The 19,096-nt window shown below is 41.7% G+C and overlaps 1 pseudogene; it reads right to left on the bottom strand.

Moving 5' to 3' along the window:
- Nucleotides 1-13,298: 13,298 nt before the first annotated feature.
- On the bottom strand, nt 13,299-16,427 carry LOC127671315 (centromere-associated protein E-like; annotated as a pseudogene).
- Nucleotides 16,428-19,096: the final 2,669 nt, after the last annotated feature.

The following is a 19,096-nucleotide window of genomic DNA, read 5'->3' on the forward strand; positions in this document are numbered from 1 at the left end:
CTGAGAGTCAGAGTGACAAAGGTCTCTAGTCGCTGCATCAGTGCACCTGGCTGAAACTCAGAATGGATTGTGTCATTTTAAATTAGTCATTTCTTTCATATCTGTCTCAGCTCAGAGTAAGAGTTCATTTCTTTCATGGGTAAATTAAGGTATGGGTAAATTGTACAATAAAGCTGAATTTACTTGAGTTTTGTTTTTAAAGTATCAAACAGACATTAAACAGGAAGATTAGTAAACGTTCAAAGAACATTTAATATCCAAAATAAAGCAAAAAGAGAAAATATAGTGATACAATATGATATGATTGATATGTTATGATATGATACGATACGATACGATATGATATGGGAAAAGTTAAGAGATATGGGAAGCTGGGTAAAGTGATATATATCTATAATCCCAGCAGCTTGGAGATTGAGGCAAAAGGATCATAATAAGTTTGAGGCCAGTTAGAGCTATACACAGAATTTCAATCTGTCCTGGGCAACATAGCAAGACTATATCGTTAAAACTGCAAGAATAAACCAGAACATTATGATACATGCAATTCCGGTCCTACAGAGGGAAAAAGAGGGCTGTGCACAGCAGCACTTAGAGAAACAATGCTGTAAATCTCTGACGTGGGTAAGACACACTAATCCACCCAGTGAAGAAGTCTAGTGAGTAGAAATCATGATAATATGCTCATAATATATTGTATATGTATAAAGGTGTATAAAGCTACATATTGGTAATTGGTAATAAAGCTACATTCATAATCCAGCTACTAAAAACAAAGGTTAAAAACAGTTAAATGAGAGTGTTGGGTTGTTTCCTTGCATGTCTGTTTGTCCCTTGAATGGATTTGGGATATTGTGTTGTAAGACCCCAAAAACCGAGGGTGCCTCAGCAGCCCACACCCCGGAGGGCGACACCCAAATCACTCACGAGAAACGGTCTCAATGCAATAACACGAGCGTTTCTTTATTCCAGAATTCTGGGTTCCACGGCCATACACCGTGCAGGGGTAGAGGACTGTGGACCACGACTGCCGAATTGCGACAGCTTTTATAAGTTTACGACAAAGCCTGTGAATCACAAACCAATCATTTCTTAGCATGGAGAGCCCGCGAAATGCGAGCCAATTGAATTGTACCACTTCATAGTTTTTAAGCCAATCAGTTTAAATTATGGGAGCCCGCGCTCAGTGGACCAATTAGTTTCCTATTTTCTTGAATGTCTATAGCTGCATGAACTCCTGCATAGGGGTCGTGGTGTAAGCAGTTTACAGAAGCAAGATAAGCTTAGCCCATTTCCAGTTACCTTGTGGGGCCAGGATCACCTATTCAAGGCCTTTCTGCTAGGTCTAAACAAAGGGCGGGCTCTGGAACATGACCTTTTACCTAGTTTCTAACAAAGCGAGATAGCATTTTAAACTTCTGACTTCTTGGGGTCATTAGAGTTAGGCTGTAGTATTTTCTATTCTTTCGGTGTTAGAAGTGATGGAGGGGAGAACGGAAAGTGTTGGGAGAGGCTGGGCATGGGATTGTGGTTCTGCCACTGGCTGATGGCTGACTCTTGAAATAGAAAATGGGGAGACACTGGAGCTGGATTGTCAATGCAGTTCCAGGTGTCAGGTTAGTGTTGTTCAGATGTCTCCTGCCAGCCTCAAGAACCCTGCAGGCTCCTCCTACTGTACTCTATTGACACTGTAGTAGTGTGTGCTTGTGGGTTTGGGCCCCTGGGAACAGTAGGCAAACACGAGACAGATAGGAATGTTATATGATACACGCCAACAAATGTGGTTGCTTGACCACAGAGCCAGGCTCACCAAGGGCTGACTTACTTGCCATTTGCCTGGTCATGTCCACCCTTGGGCTTCCTAAGCTTTGCCCCTTCAGCGAATGGAAACAATGATGTTTATTGTATTAATAACACTATCAGGCCTAGCTCAATTATCCTCAGAGAAGCTTCCTCTAAGGAAGCCTTCACTACAGTCTTGATTAAGAACATTATTTCAAGGGAAAAATTTAAAATTGGGCATATATAGTAGAACAGAATATATGCTTCTTAAAATTATTTCCAAAGATTTTTTTCTTGAAAAATTAAAGAGAAAGTAAAATACTAAAATCATGCAATTGGAAATAGATACATTTTTTCTGGGAAGTGGTGGTGCACACTTTTAATCCCAGGACTTGGGAGGCAGAAGCAGGAATGAGTCTATGGAGTGAGTTCTTGGGACAGCCAGGGCTATACAGAGTAACCCTGTCTCAAAAAAAAAAAAAAAAAAAAAAAAACCAACATAAAAAAATAAATATATAAATAAATAAATAATAAAATGAACTCACCAGACATGATGGTTCATGCCTTTAATACCAGCATTTAGGAGGCACAGACAAATGCAGATGCATCTCTGCTCTCAAGACTAGCTTAGACTACATTGTGTAAGCCAGAGCTATGTAGGAGAAACAAAAAATAGAAAGAAAAAGGAGGAGGAGGAGGAGGAGGAGAAGGAGGAGAAGGAGAGAGAGGAGGGAGGGAGGGAAGAAAGAAAGGGAGAAAGGAAAGATAAAGGAGAGGAAGCCTCCTTGAGGGTTTTTTTTGTTTTTGTTTTTTTTTTTTGATATATTCTTTATTTACATTTCAAACAATTTCCCCTTTCCTGGATCTCCCTCCCTGAAAGTCCCATAAGCCCTCTTCCCTCCCCCTGTTCCCCAATCCACCCCTTCCCGCTTCCCTGTCCTGGTATTCCCCTACACTGTTGCACTGAGCCTTTCCAGGACCAGGGTCCTCTCCTTCCTGCTTCTTGGGCTTTATTTGATATGTGAATTGTGTCTTGGGTATTCCAAGCTTCTAGGCTAATATCCACTTATCACTGAGTGTTCTTTTGTGATTGGGTTACCTCACTCAGGATGATATTCTCCAGTTCAATTCATTTGTCTAAGAATTTCATGAATTCATTGTTTTTAATGGCTGAATAGTACTCCATTGTGTATATATACCACATTTTCTGTATCCTTTCCTCCGCTGAGGGACATCTGGGTTCTTTCCAAGTTCTAGCTATTATAAAAAGGGATGTTATGAACATAGTAGAGCATGTATCCTTATTACATGCTGGGGAATCCTGTAGGCATATGCCCAGGAGATAGCACAGAAAGCATTGATATAACAGTCAAAGAAAACATCCTTGAGTCTTCATAGACACAAGAACCCTGCTCATCCCTCAGTTCCCCTTCAGTGTGTTGCATCAATATTCAATTACCTGTGACTTTTACTTACAAAACCACACTTAAGAAATAATTATTTTTCCTGTTCAGCAGAGATTAAAATTCACTGCTCATGATAGTTGAATTTTATCTGCTATAAATAATTTTCAGGTGTTTCTTTCAGAGTTCTGAATATTTTGGCATACATTTCCCTCTTCCTTGCAAGGGAAGTCAAATCTGAATGAATTTCTCTGTAGTCTTATTATAAACACGCAAAGACGCACCAGGTGGAATTATCCCTGTGACATTATCTGTGTTAGATGTAATCACTCTCCTACGAATATGTTGCTATATTTGGAAATTTATTTCCCGTCATGCAAATTTCTTTTTGCATATTTCTATTAATAGGGTTATCAAAAGATTAAAATACCATTCGAGGTTAAAAAAAATTCTGTAAGAGAAGCTTTTGTGCTTTCTGGATTTAGGGAAATTATGAATCCGGAAGTTCACCCAAAAAGTTATTTTTTGAATCTCCTTGGTGTGCATTAGTTCACAAACTCTCTGCTGTGTCTGGCTGCAGCTGGCTGTATTATGTCATCTGTGACAATATTTGCCACAGTGGCTGACACATTGAAGAAGGCAGTGTTTGTCTAGCTGAGTGACTCTTTCAATTCCAGACACCAAAGAAGGGATGCTCACCGTGTTCTCTGGTGATCAGTATGAAAGATTCCATTAAAAAAAATCTGTTATTGACCGGACATATCAGCCAGGCAAACATATAATAGTTGCACAGGATTATCTTCCTGGGGAAGGCTCAAACACTCTATAAAGTTAGACAGAGCAATAAACAAACCTCAGAGAGCTCAACATTGGCTCTTGAAATGCTGTCTGTCCTGGAGTGAAATTGCTACTTAACAAGAAATGACACTTCCTGCTGTTCAGAGGAAGTAAGCAGGAAAGAAGAGACCAGTCACAGCTCCGGGCAGCTGCCTAAGAGATCCACATATTGCAGCAGAATTGCCAAAATGTGTGGGCTTCCTCAGATTATGATTCAGGTCTGTGCCTTTATTATTCAATTAAAACAATACACACTCGAGATGGCAGAATATCAAATCTACATAAAAGGTAGTCTTTACATGAAAACAGAAGTGTGCATCTAGAGTCCACATTTAGATGGACTGAGCAAAGTTTAATTCACAAGTCGTGGAAAGCAATAATCTGGATATTTCAGAACAAATTTACTAGCTAATTTACTTATTTATTTTATTCTCTTAGTTCCAAAGACAGTGGTCACACAATGTAAACTAAAATTCTGGTGTGATACAATTACTGTGAGAGACAAAAATCTTAATACTACCCACAGTTTCCTCAGGCATCTGGTGTCTTCACCTCTGTGAACCCCTTCCTTTTGAGAACAAACAAGAGTTTTCACTGGTTTCTCGCTAATAGATCTTGCCAGGGATAATGGATGCTACTCAATGCAATTCTCGTTTTGCTTCACGTTTCATAGACTATTTACTACTAGAGGTCAAGATTCTTGTGCATCTCGAGAAGTTTGCAGTGTTTTTGAGATGCTCATGCTTCAAGGAGAGGAAAGCAGAATCCCAGACTATAGACGGCTTCAGTGACTTTAGTACAGCATCACCAACAGTCAGAAAATACCCTGAGGTTATCAGTTATCCGGCAATGACAATGAAGTCAGTCAACAACCTGAGGATCTTAAGAACAGGTTCTGGACCTGTCAAGATGCCAAGTGTGTCTTAGTTAGGGTTTTATTACTGTGTAGAGACACCATGACCAAGGCAACTTTTTTTTTTACACTAATTTCATCTATTTCTTATTTTTGAATTTTTTATTAGATATTTTCTTTATTTACATTTCAAATGTTATCCCCTTTCCTGGTTTCCCTTTGGAAAACTCCCTATCCCCTCCCCCTCCCCCTGCTTCTATGAGGGTATTCCCTCCACCCACCCACCCACTCCTGCTTCCCCATCATGGCATTCCTCTACACTGGGTCACTGAGCCTTCGAAGGACCAAGGACCTCTCCTCCCAATGATGTCCCATCCTCTGCTACATATGCAGCTGGAGCCATGGGTGCCTCCATGTGTACTCTTTGGGTGGTAGTTTAGTCCCTGGGAGCTCTGGGGATCTGGTTGGTTCATATTGTTGTTCCTCCTGTGAGACTGCAAACCCCTTCAGCTCCTTCAGTCCTTTCTCTAACTCCTCCATTGGGCACCTCATGCGCATCCAATGGTTGGCTGCGAGCATCCTCCTCTGTATTTGTCAGGCTCTGGCAGAGCCTCTCAGGAGACAGCTAGATCAGGCTCCTATCAGCAAGCACTTGCTGGCATCCACAACAGTATCTGGATTTGGGATGAATCCCCAGGCGGGGCAGTCTCTGAATGGCCTTTCCTTCAGTCTCTACTCTATACTTTGTCTCTGTATTTTCTCCCATGGGTATTTTATTCCCCCTTCTAAGAAGGCTACACAATGGAGTACTATTCAGCCATTAGAAACAATGAATTCATGAAATTCTTAGGCAAATGGATGGAGCTAGAGAACATCATACTAAGTGAGGTAACCCAGACTCAAAAGGTGAATCATGGTATGCACTCACTAATAAGTGGATATTAACCTAGAAAACTGGAATACCCAAAACAAAATCCACACATCAAATGAGGTACAAGAAGAAAGGAGGAGTGGCCCCTGGTTCTGGAAAGACTCAGTGAAACAGTATTCGGCAAAACCAGAACGGGGAAGTGGGAAGGGAAGGGTGGGAGGACAGGGGAAGAGAAGGGGGCTTACGGGACTTTCGGGGAGTGGGGGGCTAGAAAAGGGGAAATCATTTGAAAGGTAAATAAATTATATCGAATAAAAAAAAACATAAAATAAAAAAAAAAAACCAAGGGGAAAAAAAAAAAGAAGGCTGGAAGTATCCACACATTGGTCTTTCTTCTTCGTGAACTTCATTTGATCTGTGAATTGTATCTTGGGTATTCTGAGATTTGGGCTAATATCCACTTACAAGTGAGTGCATACTTTGTGTGTTCTTTTGTGATTGGATTACTTTACTCAGGATGATATTTTTTAGTTCCATCTATTTGCCTAAGAATTTCATGAAGTCATTGTTTTTAATAGCTGAGTAGTACTCCATTGAGTTAAAGTACCACATTTTCTGTATCCATTCCTCTGTTAAAGGACATTTGGGTTCTTTCCAGCTTCTGGCTATTATGAATAAGGCTGCTATGAACATAGTGGAGCATGTGTCCTTGTTATATGTTGGAGCATCTTTTGGGTATATGGCCAGGAGTGGTATAGCTGGGTCCTCAGGTAATTCTATGTCCACTTTTCTAAGGAACTGCCAGACAGACCTGACCAGGGCAACTTCTAATTGAGGCTGGCTTACAGTTGCAAAGGTTCAGTCTATTACCATCATGGCAGAAGATGCAAGCATGCAGGCAGACACGGTGCTGAAGGAGCCTAGGGTTCTACATCTTAATCCAAGGCAGCACAAGATCAACCATGTCCACACTGGGTGGAGCTTGAGCACAGGAGATCTCAAAGCCCACACCCACAGTGATACACTTCCTCCAACTAATCCATACTTCCTAGTAGTACCACTCCCAATGGCCAAGCATTCAAACACATGTGTTTACCATACCTATTCAAACCACACAGCAGTGGTTTACTGAGGACATTGCTAAGATCACCTTTATCATGCCTTCTAAGACTCTGAGAAGAAAATCCAGAGAGATTTGACTCCAAGGCACATCAACTGTAAAATAATTAATATACATTGTTTTAAGCCTGTAAGCTTTTAACAACTTATTATATAACTACAGAAAACTAAGACACCCGCACAGAGGACAAAAAAGAAGCACAGAAAATCCCAAGTGTGGGCAAGGAAATGGAGCAATTGTGAGTTTTGTGTACTGCTAGATAGGTTGGAAATTGGTTCAGTTATTTCAGAAAACCATTTGGCAACATCGCCAAAATTTGAATCTGTATCTATCTTCTGTGATTCAAATAGTTAATTTTAAAGTTGCGAATGAAGTCAGTGAATGAGTATTGAAGAGTTTGCCCAGTCATTGATAGAACTTGCTTGCTGCTCTTGCAGAAGAACCAACTTCACTTCCCAGCACCGATATACCCTCAGGACTTCAGCTCAGTGAAACCAACACCCTCTGGATGACATAGTGAGCCGGCAGGAATATCAGACACACAGACACAAATGGATACACTCATGTTGCAATATTTTTTTCAACCCAATTACCCCTAAAAGACATCTCAACTCAATCATTAATAATACAAGCTATAAGTCTAGATTGGGCAGATCTCCCACTACACTACTCCATTCCCATCTACCTTATCCTATATAACTTGGGGTTTCTCCAGGCCACGAGCTTCTCTCCATCCTTTCCATCAATCCTCCATTGCTCCTCCCCCTTCCCCATCCATCCTTTTGTCCTCCTCCAAAACCTCTCAGCTCCCCCTCCTTCTTCCTGTCCAATCATTGGCTCTAGCCTTTATTTGAAAAGTTAAGGTGGGGAGAAGGTTCACAAGGCACCTGTATATGTGATTAACTCCTCATCTGCAGCCTCTCCCAGGAGTGGAATTAGCATCAAAATACAAGCCCAGGGCTATCCACAACACACTCAAATAGACACACATGCATACACAGATGGCAGACACTCACACAGACACACATGCAAATATACAAGCAGATACACATATAAATAAATACAAAGCCAGCAGATACTACCACAAACACACACAGACACAAACACACAGGCCAGGCACTCAGATGCATCCTCATGCATAAACTCATAAACACACACACAAATACAAAACCAGCATGTACTCACACAAACACACACAGAGACACAGACACTCATGCACACACACAGAGAAGACATTAATACAGACACCTGTGTGTGCATAAATAAAAATTATAGTTTGGAGAGATGACTTAGTCTTTTGCAGAGGATTTGGTTTTGATTCCTAGCACCCATGGTTAGATGGTTCACAACCATTTGTAACTCCAGTTTCAGGGAATCAGATAGCCCCTTCTGTACTCTGCCGACATCTATACACACATGTGGGATAACTCATAATTAAAAGGAAAACAAATCTTAAAATAGAAATAAAATAGATACAAATAAATGAGTTAAATGGGTAAATGTGCCCAAAGTGTGTTGCTAGTCAATCTATTTGGAATAATCCCAAACCTTAAACAATCATATGCTGGTGACTTGACCTTGGACTTTCCAACATCCAGAACTATGGGAAGTGAATTCCATTATTCATGAGTTGCCAATATATGGTGCTTTTGTTAAAGCAATGCAAGGAGACTATTAATACACATACACACAACCACATACACACAACCACATACACATATGGATACACATACATTTCAGTCAGGGAGACGGTGTCATTAAACACATGGCTTCCAGGCACTTATATTGCTTCATCACCTCTCTCAAATAGTGTGGATCCTCAACACTGCCCCTTGTGCAAACAGCCAGGTCTGCCTAAGTACATCTACTTACAAAGTAGTGTACAGGGCACTTTCACCACCATTATCTCTGATGCTTGGAGCAAGCTTCTGGTAGAGCCAGGGACTATCATTATCCATTTATCGAGGAGGAAGCTACGTGAGCATTTCATGGTCTCAAAGAACCCCTAGAATCTCAAAGCTGGAATGATTTTCAGTCTCCTCTTCCTTTTTGCACTCCAGGCGCTGGCCTTTGGGCACAGCTGGGCTTGGTTCTTGGGATAGGGACAGCATACAAGGCCATGGGACTATTTAGCTCTCAGTATACTCTCCTCCTTCCCAGACAGGTACATGTGATGTTTGAGAACTGAGGCATCATAGAATAACAGAACTGCTGTCCAAAATCATCTGGTAAGGAAGTGACAGTGGAAAATCCATCATTGTGAACATGGCCCAGCCACTCTGAAGCTGAGGGAAATACGGTGTAATGTGAATGCAAGGAGGTTACACGTTTACAGAATCTCAGAAATACTTCATGTTCAGTTGTTGTTGAACTCAAGAGAGTCCTGAGAAGCATGCAAACAATGAGATTGTTGCCATCCTGAGATAGACTGACAGCACCTGCACTGCCACGGTACCAAGTATGAGGCGTAGGCCTGGGGGATTAATAAACACAGACACGGGTCATTTTGTAAGGAGAATGCCAAAGCTTTACTGAGAGACCAGCGATATATTCACTAGAGGCCAGGGAAGGGAACAGGAAAAAACAATTATAGTCATAGGTCAGGCACCTGGGAGGTCCCTACCACACCAGACAGAAAAGCAGGAATCAAGCTAAGCTGCGCAATATTTTGCTCTCAAGAAACCTGTGCAAACAGCTCAGCTGGGGGGTGTTGAGTTAAGCTCGCTGGTTCCCAACAGCCTCCTTTTTTATTTTTAAAAAGGAATAGCATCTGTCTTAGGACACCTTCCATCCAACTCCCATTACCAATCTCTGGGAATCTCTGCTGGTCCCAGAGCCCCTGTCTTAGGTTGGTGTGGACTGGAAAGGAGATACCCGTCATAGACTAACTATTCTTGATACAGGCTGAGGCAAATTTGAGCAGATGTATTATCCTGTGTCATAAGCACTTGTTCAGTTACTGCTCTGGACTGTTGTTTGCACATACATTTTAGAAGAAATAATCCCAATGGGGCAGCTCCACAAGCCAAAAGCCCCAGTGCCATAGACCCAGACCTTTTTAAATCAGGGGTGGCGATAATGCCAAAGTCTCTCTGATGCTGATACAGGTGACAGGGAATCTCCCTTCATTATTTGGAGGCATAGGCACAATCCCAGGAATTCTTCAACCACAGCAGAATCTTCGTACTCAGTAGTTTTGTCAATACACACAATCTGCTAGAACAATTCAATTTCTTCTTGTCTTCTTCCTGTTCATTAGAGACTTTTCAGAGAAGAATGGGACTAAAACACATGGTTTAGTATTCAAGGAAACATAGAACAATCATTCAAACAATGAAACAAGGACAGACACATGTAGACAAATTGGTGCACCAAAGACAATACACAGAGAGGAAAGAGCATTTGTAACCAGTACTAAGAATATCTCCATTGGGGTCCATAGAGGAAACAGGACTTCTCCAGGTTTCCCCTTGTCCCTAGGAAAGTTTGAAATCCATTTTTCTTTTCTCTTTCTCTTTCTCATGTTTCTAAAATCGGTTTGTCTTTTACTTATTTTATTTTATTTTATGCCCCATTCCTCTTGCCTGATGCAGTTTTAGACTGCTGACAATTTGCCTAGTAAAATTCACCATCCCAATTTGCTGTCACACCCTATCTGATCTCAGCGTCAGGCCTACACTGATTCAGTCTAGCCGGTACGCTTTTTACACCCCTGCAACAACAGCCTTAATGCTGTATGTTGCTTACCATGCAGGATACATAACTTTTTTCATTCTGATGGATCTCCGCCCAAGACAACATCCTTCAGTTGTTCTCTCCATTTCCAAATTTCAGGCTTCACTTTTTCCTGGTGAAACGGTGGTCACAATTTCCCAATATGTTCCTCTTCCTTGTAGGCCGGCCTTTTTTGGAACGATCCTGTCAGGTGCTCCTCTCTTTCCTGATCTCAGTGGAACCTCTATTTGACCTCGCCCGTGCTGCCAAGGTACCAAGTATCAGGCATAGGCCTGGGGGATTCATAAAAAACACAGACACGGGTCATTCTGTAAGCTTTACTGAGAGACCAGCAATATATCCACTAGAGGCCAGGGAAAAGAACAGGACAAAACAATTAGAGTCATAGGTCAGGCACCTGGGAAGTCTGGACCACACCGGGCAGGAAGGCAGGAATCAAGCTAAGCCACAGGGTGTTTTGTTCTCAAGAAACCTGTGCAAACAGCTCAGCTGGGGGTGTTGAGCTAAGCTCCCCAGTTCCCAACAATAGACAGGCAGCAATATTATCCCCGGTGTTCTTGCAAACAGTACACATCTGTCTTACCTACTACCACATCTCTGCATGGGCAAGCCTTATATTCATGTTTATCTAGCATTTTATAACCCCAGCCTGTATACAAGAGGCAAAATCGTGTGCTGCAGATGTGAGAGACACGCTTTTCACAGTGTTTCATGCTTTCCCAGGGGGATCCCCAGGAGTATACCGTCTCTATGTCTCCAGTTTGTCATACAATTTGCCTTAAGAAAATGATCAGTGATGTATACAAAGTTCTGTGTAATGTGTGCCTACCATAGAACTGTTAATATGTTTTTTCTATTTTCTTTATCTACATTTCAAATGTTATCCCCTTTCCTGTTTTCCCCTCTGAAAAAACAACCCTATTTCATCACCCCTTCCCCCTGCTCACCAACCAACCCACTCCGGTTTCCCTGTCCCGGTGTTCCCCTATACTGGGCCATCAAGCCTTCTCAGGACCAAGGGCCTCTCCTTCCTTTGATGTCCAACAAAGCCATCCTCTGCTGCATATGCATCTGGAGCCATGGGTCCCTCCATGTGTACTCTTTAGTTGGTAGTTTTACTGGCTGGTTTTGTGCGTCAACTTGACCCAGGCTGAAGTTATCAGAGAAAGTAGCTTCAGTTGGGGAAGTGCCTCCATGGGATCCGGCTGTGAGACATTTTCTCAATTAGTGATCAAGTGGGAAGGGCCGCTTGTGGTTGGTACCATCTCTGGGTCTTGGGTTCTATAAGAGTGCAGGCTGAGCAAGCCAGGGAAAGCAAGCCAGGAAGGAACATCCCTGCATGGTCTCTGCATCAGCTCCTGCTTCCTGACCTGCTTGAGTTCCAGTCCCAACTTCCTTTCATGATGAACAGCAATGTGGAAGTGTAAGTTGAATATCCCTTTTCCTCCCCAACTTGCTTCTTGATGATGTTTGTGCAGGAATGGAAACCCTGACTAAGACAGTAGTTTGGTTCCTGGGAGCTCTGGGGATACTGGTTGGTTTGTATTGTTGTTCCCCCTATGGTGATGCAAGCTCCTTCAGCTTCTTGGGTTTTTTTCTCTAGCTCCTCCATTGGGAACCTTGTCCAATTGTTGGCTGAGAGCACTTCCCTCTGAATGATTGTTCTGTATTTCATGTTGAAAAGAAAAAATGGTAAAAAATTTTTCTGCTGGAGGTGCATCTCTTTATCCAGTCTCAGTTTACACAGCAGAGGCTGATTTAAGCTGCCCTGCATTTAGCTAGGAGTCAAGCACAGCTGGAGAAAAGCTGCTTTTAAAGGGGCCAGCAGCTTCTCAAGTTCTAGGGCAAGTAGGCTGATGGTTATTTCTCCTAGAGAAATCTCTGCAATTGTGATTATTGGGTCCAAAGTGCTTTTTCTCTTGAAACTAAAGCTAGAAAAAAATTATTTGGTTTAAACTTATAAGATTTGTGTAGTCACTTCATTTTTGTTTGATTGGTTTTAAAGGTATAAGTATGTTTTGCATGTCTTGACTATTGGCTTATAAGTTATTGGACATTCTCCTTACAGAATGACCCATGTCTGTGTCTTCTGTTAATACCCCAGGCCTACGCCCGATACTCGGTACTGTGGCGGGTGCTGTCAAATTGAAGTTCCACCAAGATTGGGAAAGAGAGGAGATCCTGACGCTCCTGACTGCATCGTTCAAAGAAAAGCCAGCTGGCAAGGAAGACGAACGTGTTGGGGAATATATGGTGCAAGAAACAAAGTAAGAGTAAGGCCTGCATCAGGCCAAGTATGTCAGGATGGCACGATGGAGACGGCAGGTTCCACCTTACAATTAGTAAGTAGATCAATTGGTAGACTTGCTTAAGCAACAGGGTACTGGAATTAAGGTTAAAACAGCTAGGGTGTGACAGCAAATTGGGATGGTGAATTTTATTAGGCAAATTGTCCGCAGCCTAGAACTGCAACAGGAAGAGGAATAGGGAATAAAATAAAAAGAGTAAAAAACAACCAACCAAAGACGATGTTAGAAAGATGAGAGAGAAAGAGAAGAGAAGGAAAATGGATTTCAAAACTCTCCTAGGGACAAGGGGAAACCTGGAGACGTCCTGTTTCCTCTATGGACCCTACTGGAGGTATTTTTAGTCCTGGTTACAAGTGTTGTTCCCTCTCTATGTATTGTCTTTGGTGCATCAGTTTGTCCACGTGTATCTGTCTTTGGTTTCTTGGTTCTCTTTCAGATTCATGTGAGCAATGTTTAGTTCTTGTTTGTAGGTCAGCAGCTTCGATTTCTTTTGCATATTCTTTAAGTTGCTTTTTCTCTATTTCAAATGACTCCAGTAATTCTTTCAGATCGTTTATTTGATTATAGATTTCATCTGCTCATAATTTTCATGAAGTTTCTAAGCTAACGCCAGTTTCTGTTTCCACACCCTCCAATGCCAATCCTTGGCACCTGAATTCATTCTCTAAGCTCTCCACTTCAGTCGCCTCTGCCCGTATCTTATTCATAGCTTCTTGTGTACTAAGAAGTTGCTGCTGTGTCTCTTGGGAGTTTCTGGTCCTTGTCCTTTAGCTTCTATTTCTACTTGTGCTAGTCTCTCCTGCGCCCTGGAGAGCTCTTCTCTCTTCTCCGTGGCACGATCTTTTTCCTGTGCAGCTATCTCTTGTTGCCTTTTAAGTTCATCTCTAAGAATTCTTAACTCTTTCTGGTTTTCAATACTCATTTCAATATTTTCCTTTAGGTCCATCTTCAGTTGTTCCTTTTCTGCTCTAATAATTTCCAGTGTCTGTTGGAGTCCACTACTCTCCTGCATTAGAGAGTCTATTTTCCTGTTCCTCAGTTTCTCCATTGTCCTTACCACCAAGGACCAATGTGTGGGCACTTTTCAACCAGCAGATTCTGTTCATCTATGCCTTCCAGCTGAGCTTCATCTCCAGCTCCTCCCCCTTCTTTTGTATGCAAATTACTGGGCATTTCCTCAGAAGTTTTCATTTCAGCATGTTAATTGTTTCCTGGTGTTTCAAAGACTGGAGAGCATTTAGTAACTGTTCGTGAGTATCTATATTCATGTTCACCATGTCCTGGATGTCACTGTTGAGTTGGTCCCTCAGTCTGCAGGCTCTCCTGGAGTTTAGCTTTAGGTCTTTCTCTTCTTGGGTTAAGGCTCTCTTCCTCCAAGGTTTGCTGCAGCTGCTCCCTGAGCAGAGCTTTCTCCTTCTCTACAGACTGCAGGCTAGAGTCTCTGCTTTCTACCTCGTCTCTCAGCTCCTCCATTTTATTCAGCCTTTCTGGAGCCTCATCTGTTTTCCGCTCAAGCTCCTGAGTCTTGTGAGAAAGCTCGGCCCTCATGAATCCAGAGCCAGGCGCTCTGCTTCTTTGGAGAGCGTTGCCATCTCCTGCTTCTTCCTCTTGCTTCTTCCTCTTGCTCTCCTCCAGGGCCCCCTCATGCCTGAGCTCCAGCTCCATGCCCAGGCTTCTCAGGGCCGGCCACACCTCCTCACTGCCCCCTCTGACTCAGCCTGGAAGCCCCAAGGTCATCTTTAGTGTTTCCAATCTCCTCAAGCAAACCTTGAATTCTACTTTCTGAGCTATTTCAGAAAAGTTTTTCTCTTTCTGTTCCTAGAGTTCTTCAGAGTTCTTCAGATTTCTCATGCAACTTTCCTCAGCATCTCCACCTCGGACATAAAGATTTCAACTCCAACAGCAAGTTAACTTCTTTTTGCAAAGTTTCTTTATTTAGTTCTGTTTGGAGGTCAGTAATTTTTTTTCCCAATTCCAAATTAGACTATAAACCTTTGCCGTCTACCAGGAGGCCGAGTTTTGACATTTCTTGAAAAGCCGACCGTAATTCCTTATCCAGATCAGTTGCAGGTTTTTTTTTTTTTTGCTTCCAGTTGGCATTGATACACCTGAATGTCATTTTCTATTTGCTTACAAGAATCTAAAAGTTCATTAGTTTTCTCCTTCAGCTGCAGATTTTCACTTCTAAGGAAGGATGCCTCTCTTGGCATCAAGGGCTACTGTGTCCAAATCAGACAGTGCGCATTGCCTGTTTTCTGGTCTTCAGTGGTGTCCGGTGAGTAGGACACATCTATCTTCATCTTTTCTGACTCTGGGCATCTATGTATCCCTGCAGGTTCTTAATCTGGTCCTCTTTTTTTCTTTAAGAAGCTCTACTTTTGAACTTAGTTCATTCTCTAGACCTTGATTATATTCTTCTGCATGTTTAATTAAATTCTTTAAGTTGGAAACTTCATGCATTAGTTGCATCTCTTGATCTTTTTCTTCTTTCTGTTCTGGAAACTCAAATTCCTCTAACTCATTTTTTTCCTTTTAATTTCAATTTCAAGTCTTCATTTTCTCAGCTGTTCATAGTCTACACGAGATCATTATATTGGCATTGAGTTCAACTCGCATTTATGGTTTCCTCGCTTAGGAGCATGGAGGCTGAGCTCCATTCCTCCTCAGGCAATGGCTCCAGAGTGCTACCAAACACTGCAGACTCCCAAGAGTACACTCTCTCCCGACTACATGATAGAATTCTCTCTCAAAAAGTCACAGAAGTTTTACATTTTCTTGTATGTTTGTTGGGATTTTAAATTCCTTTTCATAATTTGAATCCTTAATTTTGCCATAGCACCAAGTAACTCTTCATTTCTTTTTAATCTCTAGCTCCTGTTGCATTGCAAGAGAAGATGACGTCACCAGCATCCACTTCAGGTTCTGAATTTTCTCATCCTGAACTTTCTGAAGCAAGTCTTTTTCATCCAGAAGCTGGGACAGTTGATTCTTTGCCATTTCCTGTGCCTGAGTCTTTGTATTTACCTCCTCCAACTGTTTTTTTAAGATCCGCTATTTCTCTTTATCTTTTCAAGAGAACATCATCATTTGACGCATCATTAACATAAGGAGTATTCATATGCTTAGCCATGCTAGCAAACTGGAGGGTGGTCAGAGTTTCTTCAAATGATACTGTAGTAATTGTGCAGATGATGCGTGTCTTTGAATTTCCTCCCAAGGGATTTTGAAGAATTTGTGTCAATTTGCTGTCTCGGTAACTTATGAACCCACCAACCTGTCTGTCACCAACGTGTCCATCACTGAGTTTCTTAATCACTTGTCCCAAAATCAAGTTGTAATTTCTAGAACAGCCTCCTTCAGTTGAACACCTTCAGCTCCTGTTTGAGCAGCTCTTTCACGGACTGCAAGATCCACCAAATTCAGATGAGACACCTTGATAAGAGCCATCACAATTGTAAGATTCACCCTTTTCTCTGATTTCCAAAATCATCCTAAAAATGGTATGAGAACGACTCATATGGTGAGAAACCCATAATGAAACCATAAAAGAAACTCAGTGACGGACAGGTTGGTGACAGGTTGGTGGTTTCATAAATTACCGAGATTGCAAACTGACACGAATTCTTCAAAATCCCTTGGGAGGAAATGCGAAGACACGTATCATCTGCACAATTACTCCAGTATCATTTGATGAAACTCTGACCACCCTCCAGTTTGCTAGCATGGCTAAGCATATGAATACTCCTTATGTTAATGCGTCAAATGATGCTCTCTTAAAGATAAAGAGAAATAGCGGATCTTAAACTAAGCATATGAATACAGTCTATAATGGTTTCTACATGGAGACCATGGTTTCTTATGAAACCATTACAGTCTATAATGGCTTCTACATGGAGACCATGGTTTCTTACATGGAGATCTACAATGAAACCATTACAGACTTACTCTGTAATGCTCAAAAAATGAAACCTTTGATAATTGGGGAAGACATCCACAAGAATGTTTATGTTGCTGGTCTCACAGAAGAAGTGGTTTATACAGCAGAAATGGCTTTGAACTGGCTCGCAACACTAGAAAAGAACAGACATTATGGAATAACCAAAATCAAAGAAGCAGTCATTCTTATACCATTTTTAGGATGATTTTGGAAAGCAGAGAAAAGGGTGAATCTTCCAATTTTGATGGTTCTATCAAGGTGCCTCATCTGAATTTGGTTGATCTTGCCCTGGGTATACCTCCTAGACAATCTTCAGAACCCATCATTGTATGTGAAGGACCAAGTATCCTTACTTTGGTACAGAAATGAGGGAGAAAACATTCAGAACATAATAGCACACTTACTTGTAACCATGTGTTCGTACTGTGATATAGTTTTGCAAATATCTATTGTATAGTTGAATCCCTGCCCATACATGGTCTTTGGTCCAGATGCTTGGGATGTGTATTGGTCAGAGCTTTGATAGCAGACAGTGATGCTTGCCTGCTATGCTTGCCGCTTTCTTTCCTGCCATCATTTTGAAGGCAGAGTCCCAGTCTAACTCAGATCCATAGTTTTCCAATGCAGTGCTGCAGTCAATCCTGGCGGTGTTGGTGGCGGTCTCCTCCTCCTCTTCCTCCTCCTCTTCCTCCTCCCCCCCCCCTTGTCCTTCCATTACCCCATTTTCATGTCTGGCAATTGCTTTTTGCATGCTAGGCATTGCAAATCCTATTTTACCGGAAGCTACATATTTTATATACTTATAACAATCTTGAGCCTCTTTATAGGATGCAGCTAAGATGTTTGGGAGAACTTTTACCTATTTGAGTCTCATTCTTTTTAGATGTATTAGGCAGCAGTATAATCTCCGTCAGTCTGAGGCTAGCTATTCCTCGTGGAAACAAGCCCTTCTGAGTGCTTGCTCTCTGTGGCTTACAGAAAGTTCCCCATTCTGCTTAGTCAGATGCCAGCTTCCCAGTCATGGGCACGGCTACTTCCAGTTCTTCTGAATGGTTCTTCCTTCAGCCTCAGGCAGTCAACATGTGCTGGGCTGTATTCTGTGGGATGTCTGGGGAAATCACTGTAGACATGGCCAGTTCAGTGTCTGGGCTGGTCTCTCCTCCCAGGGACTCTGTTTTAGGAACACTGGATGTCTTGATTCTCCCAAATCCTTGCCAGTGTTAGCCCAGCCTATTTCTTGAGATGGTTTCCCTTGAACTGCATTCTCTCCAGAGAATGACAAGTGGGTCACTGTAACCACAGCAGTGGCAGGTTTTCATGGGTCACCATCCTTAACTGACTGCTGTCTAGTTTTTAATATGTGACTTTTGTGTGTATTTTATCCATTCTTTGTATTATGTTTACAGAAAACGATAGTTCATGGTGTTACACTGCATTCTCTCAGCTTCATACTTTAATTTTTTAATTAAAAAATTTCAACTAAACAAATTTCTCCACAGTGTCATTGATTTTCTTAGAGGTCTTTGCTTCCCTCAGTTTTCATAAAACGTTGGTAAAATATTCATGTTACCATTTAAAACTTAAGCTCATTAGAGTATCTGGACTCAGACTAGTCCTAATCAGGTTTGTAGTATTTCTGCAGATCTCTACTATCCTGTGGGTTTCCTTTGCTGGGCCACATAGCCTTGTAGTTAGGCATAGCCACGTGACTGTCTCCAGTGGATAGGCTGTGAATGGAAGCAGCGTGTTTTACTTTGGTCACAGCTTTCAAAGGAAGAATGAATTCTCTATTCATGCTCTTGCTTGTTACAGAATACTCCCAGTGCTAGCCGAGATAACAGGCTCAAGCAAGTGTCAACACTCCATTAATCCAGTGGTTTTCATCCTTCCTAACACTGACTCTTTAATATAGTTCCTTACGCTGTGGTGATCCCCAACAACAAACCATTTTTATTGCTGATTCATAACTGTAATTTTGCTACTGTTATGAATAATAATGTAATTATCTGATATGCAATCCTTGTGAAAGGATTGTTTGGCCACAGGTTGAGAACCACTGCATTAACCTGAATCCTGGGAAGACTTTCTACCAAACTACATTAAATACTTATTAGTGAGAGCAAAAATGAACATGTGTGGTTATGTAAAATGTAAAATCATTAAGCTCTTGGAATGAACTTCCTAATGCAGTTCACCCTGTCCACCACAGCTAATACCTTCTGAAACAACTAGTTTTTCTTTCTTGCATT

The sequence above is a fragment of the Apodemus sylvaticus genome, chromosome 20 (assembly GCF_947179515.1).
Source record: "Apodemus sylvaticus chromosome 20, mApoSyl1.1, whole genome shotgun sequence".
NCBI classification, from domain to species: domain Eukaryota; kingdom Metazoa; phylum Chordata; class Mammalia; order Rodentia; family Muridae; genus Apodemus; species Apodemus sylvaticus.